The 9684-nt window shown below is 44.9% G+C and overlaps 1 long non-coding RNA gene and 42 other non-coding genes across 43 annotated transcripts in view; 42 read left to right on the top strand and 1 right to left on the bottom strand.

Annotated features, from left to right (window-relative positions):
- The window catches only part of LOC136882429 (uncharacterized), a 380234-nt gene that overhangs the window by 321426 nt on the left and 49124 nt on the right, over positions 1 to 9684 (bottom strand). The window lies entirely within an intron of this gene.
- TRNAI-AAU (transfer RNA isoleucine (anticodon AAU)) lies at positions 39 to 112 on the top strand. Its single transcript has one exon. It is a non-coding gene; the product is annotated as a tRNA-Ile (tRNA).
- TRNAI-AAU (transfer RNA isoleucine (anticodon AAU)) lies at positions 229 to 302 on the top strand. Its single transcript has one exon. It is a non-coding gene; the product is annotated as a tRNA-Ile (tRNA).
- TRNAI-AAU (transfer RNA isoleucine (anticodon AAU)) lies at positions 412 to 485 on the top strand. The gene has a single exon. It is a non-coding gene; the product is annotated as a tRNA-Ile (tRNA).
- On the top strand, positions 603 to 676 carry TRNAI-AAU (transfer RNA isoleucine (anticodon AAU)). Its single transcript has one exon. It is a non-coding gene; the product is annotated as a tRNA-Ile (tRNA).
- TRNAI-AAU (transfer RNA isoleucine (anticodon AAU)) lies at positions 793 to 866 on the top strand. The gene has a single exon. It is a non-coding gene; the product is annotated as a tRNA-Ile (tRNA).
- On the top strand, positions 983 to 1056 carry TRNAI-AAU (transfer RNA isoleucine (anticodon AAU)). Its single transcript has one exon. It is a non-coding gene; the product is annotated as a tRNA-Ile (tRNA).
- On the top strand, positions 1173 to 1246 carry TRNAI-AAU (transfer RNA isoleucine (anticodon AAU)). Its single transcript has one exon. It is a non-coding gene; the product is annotated as a tRNA-Ile (tRNA).
- On the top strand, positions 1363 to 1436 carry TRNAI-AAU (transfer RNA isoleucine (anticodon AAU)). The gene has a single exon. It is a non-coding gene; the product is annotated as a tRNA-Ile (tRNA).
- On the top strand, positions 1553 to 1626 carry TRNAI-AAU (transfer RNA isoleucine (anticodon AAU)). Its single transcript has one exon. It is a non-coding gene; the product is annotated as a tRNA-Ile (tRNA).
- Positions 1743 to 1816, top strand: TRNAI-AAU (transfer RNA isoleucine (anticodon AAU)). The gene has a single exon. It is a non-coding gene; the product is annotated as a tRNA-Ile (tRNA).
- TRNAI-AAU (transfer RNA isoleucine (anticodon AAU)) lies at positions 1926 to 1999 on the top strand. Its single transcript has one exon. It is a non-coding gene; the product is annotated as a tRNA-Ile (tRNA).
- TRNAI-AAU (transfer RNA isoleucine (anticodon AAU)) lies at positions 2116 to 2189 on the top strand. The gene has a single exon. It is a non-coding gene; the product is annotated as a tRNA-Ile (tRNA).
- Positions 2306 to 2379, top strand: TRNAI-AAU (transfer RNA isoleucine (anticodon AAU)). Its single transcript has one exon. It is a non-coding gene; the product is annotated as a tRNA-Ile (tRNA).
- Positions 2489 to 2562, top strand: TRNAI-AAU (transfer RNA isoleucine (anticodon AAU)). Its single transcript has one exon. It is a non-coding gene; the product is annotated as a tRNA-Ile (tRNA).
- On the top strand, positions 2679 to 2752 carry TRNAI-AAU (transfer RNA isoleucine (anticodon AAU)). Its single transcript has one exon. It is a non-coding gene; the product is annotated as a tRNA-Ile (tRNA).
- On the top strand, positions 2869 to 2942 carry TRNAI-AAU (transfer RNA isoleucine (anticodon AAU)). Its single transcript has one exon. It is a non-coding gene; the product is annotated as a tRNA-Ile (tRNA).
- Positions 3059 to 3132, top strand: TRNAI-AAU (transfer RNA isoleucine (anticodon AAU)). Its single transcript has one exon. It is a non-coding gene; the product is annotated as a tRNA-Ile (tRNA).
- TRNAI-AAU (transfer RNA isoleucine (anticodon AAU)) lies at positions 3248 to 3321 on the top strand. Its single transcript has one exon. It is a non-coding gene; the product is annotated as a tRNA-Ile (tRNA).
- Positions 3438 to 3511, top strand: TRNAI-AAU (transfer RNA isoleucine (anticodon AAU)). The gene has a single exon. It is a non-coding gene; the product is annotated as a tRNA-Ile (tRNA).
- Positions 3628 to 3701, top strand: TRNAI-AAU (transfer RNA isoleucine (anticodon AAU)). Its single transcript has one exon. It is a non-coding gene; the product is annotated as a tRNA-Ile (tRNA).
- On the top strand, positions 3818 to 3891 carry TRNAI-AAU (transfer RNA isoleucine (anticodon AAU)). The gene has a single exon. It is a non-coding gene; the product is annotated as a tRNA-Ile (tRNA).
- TRNAI-AAU (transfer RNA isoleucine (anticodon AAU)) lies at positions 4008 to 4081 on the top strand. The gene has a single exon. It is a non-coding gene; the product is annotated as a tRNA-Ile (tRNA).
- Positions 4198 to 4271, top strand: TRNAI-AAU (transfer RNA isoleucine (anticodon AAU)). The gene has a single exon. It is a non-coding gene; the product is annotated as a tRNA-Ile (tRNA).
- TRNAI-AAU (transfer RNA isoleucine (anticodon AAU)) lies at positions 4388 to 4461 on the top strand. The gene has a single exon. It is a non-coding gene; the product is annotated as a tRNA-Ile (tRNA).
- Positions 4578 to 4651, top strand: TRNAI-AAU (transfer RNA isoleucine (anticodon AAU)). Its single transcript has one exon. It is a non-coding gene; the product is annotated as a tRNA-Ile (tRNA).
- TRNAI-AAU (transfer RNA isoleucine (anticodon AAU)) lies at positions 4761 to 4834 on the top strand. Its single transcript has one exon. It is a non-coding gene; the product is annotated as a tRNA-Ile (tRNA).
- Positions 5140 to 5213, top strand: TRNAI-AAU (transfer RNA isoleucine (anticodon AAU)). The gene has a single exon. It is a non-coding gene; the product is annotated as a tRNA-Ile (tRNA).
- TRNAI-AAU (transfer RNA isoleucine (anticodon AAU)) lies at positions 5330 to 5403 on the top strand. Its single transcript has one exon. It is a non-coding gene; the product is annotated as a tRNA-Ile (tRNA).
- TRNAI-AAU (transfer RNA isoleucine (anticodon AAU)) lies at positions 5710 to 5783 on the top strand. Its single transcript has one exon. It is a non-coding gene; the product is annotated as a tRNA-Ile (tRNA).
- On the top strand, positions 6087 to 6160 carry TRNAI-AAU (transfer RNA isoleucine (anticodon AAU)). The gene has a single exon. It is a non-coding gene; the product is annotated as a tRNA-Ile (tRNA).
- TRNAI-AAU (transfer RNA isoleucine (anticodon AAU)) lies at positions 6270 to 6343 on the top strand. The gene has a single exon. It is a non-coding gene; the product is annotated as a tRNA-Ile (tRNA).
- TRNAI-UAU (transfer RNA isoleucine (anticodon AAU)) lies at positions 6453 to 6526 on the top strand. The gene has a single exon. It is a non-coding gene; the product is annotated as a tRNA-Ile (tRNA).
- Positions 6643 to 6716, top strand: TRNAI-AAU (transfer RNA isoleucine (anticodon AAU)). The gene has a single exon. It is a non-coding gene; the product is annotated as a tRNA-Ile (tRNA).
- Positions 6833 to 6906, top strand: TRNAI-AAU (transfer RNA isoleucine (anticodon AAU)). Its single transcript has one exon. It is a non-coding gene; the product is annotated as a tRNA-Ile (tRNA).
- Positions 7023 to 7096, top strand: TRNAI-AAU (transfer RNA isoleucine (anticodon AAU)). Its single transcript has one exon. It is a non-coding gene; the product is annotated as a tRNA-Ile (tRNA).
- TRNAI-AAU (transfer RNA isoleucine (anticodon AAU)) lies at positions 7213 to 7286 on the top strand. The gene has a single exon. It is a non-coding gene; the product is annotated as a tRNA-Ile (tRNA).
- TRNAI-AAU (transfer RNA asparagine (anticodon AUU)) lies at positions 7403 to 7476 on the top strand. The gene has a single exon. It is a non-coding gene; the product is annotated as a tRNA-Ile (tRNA).
- Positions 7593 to 7666, top strand: TRNAI-AAU (transfer RNA isoleucine (anticodon AAU)). The gene has a single exon. It is a non-coding gene; the product is annotated as a tRNA-Ile (tRNA).
- On the top strand, positions 7782 to 7855 carry TRNAI-AAU (transfer RNA isoleucine (anticodon AAU)). Its single transcript has one exon. It is a non-coding gene; the product is annotated as a tRNA-Ile (tRNA).
- Positions 7965 to 8038, top strand: TRNAI-AAU (transfer RNA isoleucine (anticodon AAU)). Its single transcript has one exon. It is a non-coding gene; the product is annotated as a tRNA-Ile (tRNA).
- On the top strand, positions 8148 to 8221 carry TRNAI-AAU (transfer RNA isoleucine (anticodon AAU)). Its single transcript has one exon. It is a non-coding gene; the product is annotated as a tRNA-Ile (tRNA).
- TRNAI-AAU (transfer RNA isoleucine (anticodon AAU)) lies at positions 8338 to 8411 on the top strand. The gene has a single exon. It is a non-coding gene; the product is annotated as a tRNA-Ile (tRNA).

Here is a 9684-nt window from a genome sequence, read left to right as displayed (position 1 = left end):
CCGCCGAAATATTACATATATATCGCAGGTTGCCAACAGGCCCGTTAGCTCAGTAGGTTAGAGCGTCGTGCTAATAACGCGAAGGTCGTGGGTTCGATCCCCCCACGGGCCAATGTTTTACGGTTTGGTCGATATAGTGTGCAGATTAGTCTCTATCCACGAACTGTAAAGTATAAACATTAGTGGACTACCGCTGAAATTTTACATATATATCGCAGGTTACCAACAGGCCCGTTAGCTCAGTAGGTTAGAGCGTCGTGCTAATAACGCGAAGGTCGTGGGTTCGATCCCCCCACGGGCCTTTGTTTTACGGTTTGGTCGATATAGTGTACAGATTAGTCCCTATCCACGAGTTATAAACATTACTGGACTACCTTTGAAATATTACATATATATAGCAGGTTACCAACAGGCCCGTTAGCTCAGTAGGTTAGAGCGTCGTGCTAATAACGCGAAGGTCGTGGGTTCGATCCCCCCACTGGCCAATATTTTACGGTTTGGTCGATATAGTGTGCAGATTAGTCCCCATTCCACGAACTGTAAAGTATAAACAATAGTGGACTACCGCTGAAATATTGCATATATATCTCAAATTACGAACAGGCCCGTTAGCTCAGTAGGTTAGAGCGTCGTGCTAATAACGCGAAGGTCGTGGGTTCGATTCCCCCACGGGCCAATATTTTTCGGTTTGGTCGATAGAGTGTGCAGATTAGTCCCTATCCACGAACTATAAAGTATACACATTAGTGGACTACCTTTGAAATATTACATATATATCGCAGGTTACCAACAGGCCCGTTAGCTCAGTAGGTTAGAGCGTCGTGCTAATAACGCGAAGGTCGTGGGTTCGATCCCCCCACGGGCCAATATTTTTCGGTTTGGTCGATATAGTGTGCAGATCAGTTCCTGTCCACGAACTATAAAGTATAAACATTACTGGACTACCTTTGAAATATTACATATATATCGCAGGTTACCAACAGGCCCGTTAGCTCAGTAGGTTAGAGCGTCGTGCTAATAACGCGAAGGTCGTGGGTTCGATCCCCCCACGGGCCAATATTTTTCGGTTTGGTCGATATAGTGTGCAGATTAGTCCCTATCCACGAACTATAAAGTATAAACATTACTGGACTACCGCTGAAATATTACATATATATCTCAGGTTACCAACAGGCCCGTTAGCTCAGTAGGTTAGAGCGTCGTGCTAATAACGCGAAGGTCGTGGGTTCGATCCCCCCACGGGCCAATGTTTTACGGTTTGGTCGATATAGTGTGCAGATTAGTCCCTATCCACGAACTAAAAAGTATAAAAATTAGTGGACTACCGCTGAAATATTACATATATATCTCAGGTTACCAACAGGCCCGTTAGCTCAGTAGGTTAGAGCGTCGTGCTAATAACGCGAAGGTCGTGGGTTCGATCCCTCCACGGGCCAATGTTTTACGGTTTGGTCGATATAGTGTGCAGATTAGTCCCTATCCACGAACTATAAAGTATAAACATTAGTGGACTACCCCTGAAATATTACGTATATATCGCAGGCTACCAACAGGCCCGTTAGCTCAGTAGGTTAGAGCGTCGTGCTAATAACGCGAAGGTCGTGGGTTCGATCCCCCCACGGGCCAATGTTTTACGGTTTGGTCGATATAGTGTGTAGATTAGTCACTATCCACGAACTATAAAGTATAAACATTAGTGGACTACCGCTGAAATATTACATATATATCGCACGTTACCAACAGGCCCGTTAGCTCAGTAGGTTAGAGCGTCGTGCTAATAACGCGAAGGTCGTGGATTCGATTCCCCCACGGGCCAATGTTTTACGGTTTGGTCGATATAGTGTGCAGATTAGTCCCTATCCACGAACTATAAACATTACCGGACTACCGTTGAAATATTACATATATATCGCGGGTTACCAACAGGCCCGTTAGCTCAGTAGGTTAGAGCGTCGTGCTAATGACGCGAAGGTCGTGGGTTCGATCCCAGCACGGGCCAATGTCTTACGTTTTGGTCGATATAGTGTGCAGATTAGTCCCTATCCACGATCTATAAAGTATAAACATTAGTGGACTACCGCCGAAATATTACATATATATCGCAGGTTGCCAACAGGCCCGTTAGCTCAGTAGGTTAGAGCGTCGTGCTAATAACGCGAAGGTCGTGGGTTCGATCCCCCCACGGGCCAATGTTTTACGGTTTGGTCGATATAGTGTGCAGATTAGTCTCTATCCACGAACTGTAAAGTATAAACATTAGTGGACTACCGCTGAAATTTTACATATATATCGCAGGTTACCAACAGGCCCGTTAGCTCAGTAGGTTAGAGCGTCGTGCTAATAACGCGAAGGTCGTGGGTTCGATCCCCCCACGGGCCTTTGTTTTACGGTTTGGTCGATATATTGTACAGATTAGTCCCTATCCACGAGTTATAAACATTACTGGACTACCTTTGAAATATTACATATATATCTCAAATTACGAACAGGCCCGTTAGCTCAGTAGGTTAGAGCGTCGTGCTAATAACGCAAAGGTCGTGGGTTCGATCCCCCCACGGGCCAATGTTTTACGGTTTGGTCGATATAGTGTGCAGATTATTCCCTATCCACGAACTATAAAGTATAAACATTAGTGGACTACCGCTGAAATATTACATATATATCTCAAGTTACCAACAGGCCCGTTAGCTCAGTAGGTTAGAGCGTCGTGCTAATAACGCGAAGGTCGTGGGTTCGATCCCCCCACGGGCCAGTGTTTTACGGTTTGGTCGATATAGAGTGCAGATTAGTCCCTATCCACGAACTATAAAGTATAAACATTCGTGGACTACCGCTGAAATTTTGCAAATATATCTCAGATTACCAACAGGCCCGTTAGCTCAGTTGGTTAGAGCGTCGTGCTAATAACGCGAAGGTCGTGGGTTCGATCCCCCCACGGGCCATTGTCTTAACGTTTGGTCGATATAGTGTGCAGATTAGTCCCTATCCACGAACTATAAAGTATAAACATTAGTGGACTACCGCTGAAATATTACATATATATCGCAGGTTACCAACAGGCCCGTTAGCTCAGTAGGTTAGAGCGTCGTGCTAATGACGCGAAGGTCGTGGGTTCGATCCCCCCACGGGCCATTGTCTTAACGTTTGGTCGATATAGTGTGCAGATTAGTCCCTATCCACGAACTATAAAGTATAAACATTAGTGGACTACCGCTGAAAGTTACATATATATCGCAGGTTACCAACAGGCCCGTTAGCTCAGTAGGTTAGAGCGTCGTGCTAATAACGCGAAGGTCGTGGGTTCGATCCCCCCACGGGCCAATGTTTTACGGTTTGGTCGACATAGTGTGCAGATTAGTCCCTATCCACGAACTATAAAGTATAAACATTAGTGGACTACCGCTGAAATATTACATATTTATCGCAGGTCGCCAACAGGCCCGTTAGCTCAGTAGGTTAGAGCGTCGTGCTAATAGCGCGAAGGTCGTGGGTTCGATCCTCCCACGGGCCAATGTTTTACGGTTTGGTCGATATAGTGTGCAGATTAGTCCCTATCCACGAACTATAAAGTATAAACATTAATGGACTACCGCTTAAATATTGCATATATATCTCAGTTTACCAACAGGCCCGTTAGCTCAGTAGGTTAGAGCGTCGTGCTAATAACGCGAAGGTCGTGGGTTCAATCCCTCCACGGGCCAATGTTTTACGGTTTGGTCGATATAGTGTGCAGATTAGTCCCTATCCACGAACTATAAAGTATAAACATTAGTGGACTACCGCTGAAATATTGCATATATATCTCAAATTACGAACAGGCCCGTTAGCTCAGTAGGTTACAGCGTCGTGCTAATAACGCGAAGGTCGTGGGTTCGATTCCCCCACGGGCCAATATTTTTCGGTTTGGTCGATAGAGTGTGCAGATTAGTCCCTATCCACGAACTATAAAGTATACACATTAGTGGACTACCGCTGAAATATTGCATATATATCGCAGGTTACCAACAGGCCCGTTAGCTCAGCAGGTTAGAGCGTCGTGCTAATAACGCGAAGGTCGTGGGTTCGATCCCCCCACGGGCCAATGTTTTACGGTTTAGTCGATATAGTGTGCAGATCAGTTCCTGTCCACGAACTATAAAGTATAAAATTTACTGGTCTACCTTTGAAATATTACATATATATCGCAGGTTACCAACAGGCCCGTTAGCTCAGTAGGTTAGAGCGTCGTGCTAATAACGCGAAGGTCGTGGGTTCGATCCCCCCACGGGCCAATATTTTACGGTTTGGTCGATACAGTGTGCAGATTAGTCCCTATCCACGAACTATAAAGTATAAACATTAGTGGACTACCGCTGAAATATTACATATATATCGCAGGTTACCAACAGGCCCGTTAGCTCAGTAGGTTAGAGCGTCGTGCTAATAACGCGAAGGTCGTGGGTTCGATCCCCCCACGGGCCAATATTTTACGGTTTGGTCGATACAGTGTGCAGATTAGTCCCTATCCACGAACTATAAAGTATACACATTAGTGGACTACCGCTGAAATATTACATATATATCTCAGGTTACCAACAGGCCCGTTAGCTCAGTAGGTTAGAGCGTCGTGCTAATAACGCGAAGGTCGTGGATTCGATTCCCCCACGGGCCAATGTTTTACGGTTTGGTCGATATAGTGTGCAGATTAGTCCCTATCCACGAACTATAAACATTAGTGGACTACCGCCGAAATATTACATATATATCGCAGGTTACCAAAAGGCCCGTTAGCTCAGTAGGTTAGAGCGTCGTGCTAATAACGCGAAGGTCGTGGGTTCGATCCCCCCACGGGCCAATGTTTTACGGTTTGGTCGATATAGTGTGCAGATTAGTCGATATCCACGAACTGTAAAGTATAAACATTAGTGGACTACCGCTGAAATATTGCATATATATCTCAAATTACCAACAGGCCCGTTAGCTCAGTAGGTTAGAGCGTTGTCCTAATAACGCGAAGGTCGTGGTTTCGATCCCCCCACGGCCAACGTTTTACGGTTTGGTCGATAAAGTGCGCAGATTAGTCCCTATCCACGAACTATAAAGTATAAACATTAGTGGACTACCGCTGAAATATTACATATATATCTCAGGTTACCAACAGGCCCGTTAGCTCAGTAGGTTAGAGCGTCGTGCTAATAACGCGAAGGTCGTGGGTTCGATCCCCCCACGGGCCAATGTTTTACGGTTTGGTCGATATAGTCTGCAGATTAGTCCCTATCCACGAAAAAAAAAGTTTGAACATTAGTGGACAACCGCTGAAATATTACATATATATCGCAATTTACCAATAGGACCGTTAGCTCAGTAGGTTAGAGCGTCGTGCTAATAACGCGAAGGTCGTGGGTTCGATCCTCCCACGGGCCAATGTTTTACGGTTTGGTCGATATAGTGTGCAGATTAGTCCCTGTCCACGAACTATAAAGTATACAAATTAGTGGACTACCGCTGAAATATTACATATATATCTCAGTTTACCAACAGGCCCGTTAGCTCAGTAGGTTAGAGGGTCGTGGTAATAACGCGAAGGTCGTGGGTTCGAACCCCCCACGGGCCAATGTTTTACGGTTTGGTCGATATAGTGTGCAGATTAGTCCCTATCCACGAACTATAACTTATAAACATTAGTGGACTACCGCTGAAATATTACATATATATCTCAGGTTACCAACAGGCCCGTTAGCTCAGTAGGTTAGAGCGTCGTGCTAATAACGCGAAGGTCGTGGGTTCGATCCCCCCACGGGCCAATGTTTTACGGTCTGGTCGATACAGTGTGCAGATTAGTACCTATCCACGAACTATAAAGTATAAACATTAGTGGACTACCGCTGAAATATTACACATATATCGCAGGTTACCAACAGGCCCGTTAGCTCAGTATTAGAGCGTCGTGCTAATAACGCGAAGGTCGTGGGTTCGATCCCCCACGGGCCAATGTCTTACGTTTTGGTCGATATAGTGTGCAGATTAGTCCCTATCCACGAACTATAAAGTATAAACATTAATGGACTACCGCTGAAATATTACATATATATCGCAGGTTACCAACAGGCCCGTTAGCTCAGTAGGTTAGAGCGTCGTGCAAATAACGCGAAGGTCGTGGGTTCGATTCCCCCACGGGCCAATGTTTTACGATTTGGTCGATATAGTGTGCAGATTAGTCCCTATCCACGAACTATAAACATTAGTGGACTACCGCTGAAATATTTCATATATATCTCAGTTTACCAACAGGCCCGTTAGCTCAGTAGGTTAGAGGGTCGTGCTAATAACGCGAAGGTCGTGGGTTCGATCCCCCCACGGGCCGATGTCTTACGGATTGGTCGATATAGTGTGCAGATTAGTCCCTATCCACGAACTATAAACATTAGTGGATTACCGCTGAAATATTACATATATATCGCTGGTTGCCAACAGGCCCGTTAGCTCAGTAGGTTAGAGCGTCGTGCTTATGACGCGAAGGTCGTGGGTTCGATCCCCCCACGGGCCAATGTTTTACGGTTTGGTCGATATAGTGTGCAGATTAGTCCCTATCCACGAACTATAAAGTATAAACATTAGTGGACTACCGCTGAAATATTACATATATATCTCAGGTTACCAACAGGCCCGTTAGCTCAGTAGGTTATAGCGTCGTGCTAATGACGCGAAGGTCGTGGGTTCGATCCCCCCACGGGCCAATGTCTTACGGTTTGGTCGATATAGTGTGCAGATTAGTCCCTATCCACGAACTATAAGGTATAAACATTAGTGGACTACCGCTGAAATATTGCATATATATCTCAGGTTACCAACAGGCCCGTTAGCTCAGTAGGTTAGAGCGTCGTGCTAATAACGCGAAGGTCGTGGGTTCGATCCCTCCACGGGCCAATGTTTTACGGTTTGGTCGATATAGTGTGCAGATTAGTCCCTATCCACGAACTATAAAGTATACAAATTAGTGGACTACCGCTGAAATATTGCATATATATCTCAGGTTACCAACAGGCCCGTTAGCTCAGTAGGTTAGAGCGTCGTGCTAATAACGCGAAGGTCGTGGGTTCGATCCCTCCACGGGCCAATGTTTTACGGTTTGGTCGATATAGTGTGCAGATTAGTCCCTATCCACGAACTATAAAGTATAAACATTAGTGGACTACCGCTGAAATATTACATATATATCTCAGATTACCAACAGGCCCGTTAGCTCAGTAGGTTAGAGCGTCGTGCTAATAACGCGAAGGTCGTGGGTTCGATCCCCCCACGGGCCAATGTTTTACGGTTTGGTCGATATAGTCTGCAGATTAGTCCCTATCCCCGAACAAAAAAGTTTGAACATTAGTGGACAACCGCTGAAATATTACATATATATCGCAAGTTACCAATAGGCCCGTTAGCTCAGTAGGTTAGAGCGTCGTGCTAATAACGCGAAGGTCGTGGGTTCGATCCTCCCACGGGCCAATGTGTTACGGTTTGGTCGATATAGTGTGCAGATTAGTCCCTGTCCACGAACTATAAAGTATACAAATTAGTGGACTACCGCTGAAATATTACATATATATCGCAGGTTACCAACAGGCCCGTTAGCTCAGTAGGTTAGAGCGTCGTGCTAATAACGCGAAGGTCGTGGGTTCGATCCCCCCACGGGCCAATGTTTTACGGTTTGGTCGATATAGTTTGCAGATTAGTCCCTATCCACGAACTATAAAGAATAACATTAGTGGACTACCGCTGAAATATTACATACATATCGCAGGTTACCAACAGGCCCGTTAGCTCAGTAGGTTAGAGCGTCGTGCTAATAACGCGAAGGTCGTGGGTTCGATCCTCCCACGGGCCAATGTTTTACGGTTTGGTCGATATAGTTTGCAGATTAGTCCCTATCCACGAACTATAAACATTAGTGGACTACCGCTGAAATATTACATACATATCGCAGGCTACCAACAGGCCCGTTAGCTCAGTAGGTTAGAGCGTCGTGCTAATAACGCGAAGGTCGTGGGTTCGATCCCCCCACGGGCCATTGTTCTACGGTTTGGTCGATATAGTGTGCAGATTAGTCCCTATCCACGAACTATAAACATTAGTGGACTACCGCTGAAATATTACATATATATCTCAGGTTACCAACAGGCCCGTTAGCTCAGTAGGTTAGAGCGTCGTGCTAATAACGCGAAGGTCGTGGGTTCGATCCCCCCACGGGCCAATGTTTCACGTTTTGGTCGATATAGTGTGCAGATTAGTCCCTATCCACGAACTATAAAGTATAAACATTACTGGACTACCTTTGAAATATTACATATAAATCTCAGGTTACCAACAGGCCCGTTAGCTCAGTAGGTTAGAGCGTCGTGCTAATAACGCGAAGGTCGTGGGTTCGATTCCCCCACGGGCCAATGTTTTACGGTTTGGTCGATACAGTGTGCAGATTAGTCCCTATCCACGAACTATAAAGTATAAACATTAGTGGACTACCGCTGAAATATTACATATATATCTCAGGTTACTGTACCGGGCGGTACACCTCCACGCCGCTAATTTAAAAGTTGCGCCAGTTGAAACTCCTCTGCTGGAGGAAGTCTGAACTTTATTGACGGTATTAATTTTCAAGTTTCTCAGAAGATGTCACTACCTGGAAATTTTGGAGTTTTTGAACTGTGTCATTTTCGACGTATTTTTGTTTTGCTTGTAGTAAGAAGTGTGAACTTTCTCTTCTAGAGGACACTACTGAAGATCAACAATAGTGCACCCTAGTGCGGAGTGAAAGGACTGTTTTTTTGGAGAAATTTTTATTTCAAAAGTTTGTTTCTTGTTAAATTTCTTTCTGTTATTGTTTAAGTTGGCTGTATACCCCTCTCTTTCCCCTTGTTTTGTATTTACCCAATCCCGAATTTCTTTTATTAATTTCTGACCAATCCGAGGTATCTTCCCCCAACTTGAATATGTTGCTGTATCCTACCCAATAAAGACTTTGTGGGAGGGTGTTTTCATTCCCCTAACGCCTCGAACCTTCCGCGAGAGGATATAAACTGCTGATTTTTGGGTCTCCGGGCCACTTCTGTTCCATCTTTCAGTGTGTCAAGTACATAGCAGGGGGCGGGAAGCGCCTGTTTCTTCGGCGACAGTCAACAACCAGGTAATGGCCGATTAATTACTTCTTTTCTTGCTTGCTCAGCAGTTTAACTCTCGGGGCGGGTCCGAAGTTTTTCCATTATGTAACGTTCCTTAAAAATGTAAAGAAACTCGTATCTATTCTATCTTTTAAACTACGTATTGGGATAGAGATTGCGTAACCCTCTCGAGCTCCCACTCATATTGTTTTGAGGTGAACTTATTTTCTCAACCTATTCTTCCTTGACATTATGTAAATTTGTTTCTTTTCTAAAGTCACCTCCGTAGTATGGGATTAGCCCTTGCATCAGCGGCCTAGAGCCAAATTAGATTTTAAAATCAAAGTGTAATAGGAGCGCAGACCGCCTCCTCTCAAATTGTTATTTTGGAGGTCATGTAATTACCCCTTTTCATTTAATAGACCTCAGTAGGTTGGGTATTTTTCCCCTCGTCTATGTCCATTGAGGAAAACTTGAAGGTGGAGTTTGGTGTGGCCTTTGAGAGGCTTAGGGTTGAGAGCGAGTGGCTCTCTTCGAAAATTGAGTGTTGTATGCCTCG

Source organism: Anabrus simplex, chromosome 10 (assembly GCF_040414725.1).
Source record: "Anabrus simplex isolate iqAnaSimp1 chromosome 10, ASM4041472v1, whole genome shotgun sequence".
Classification (NCBI taxonomy): domain Eukaryota; kingdom Metazoa; phylum Arthropoda; class Insecta; order Orthoptera; family Tettigoniidae; genus Anabrus; species Anabrus simplex.
The sequence above is the reverse complement of the archived record's forward strand: the minus strand, read 5'-3'. Positions and strand labels throughout refer to the sequence as shown.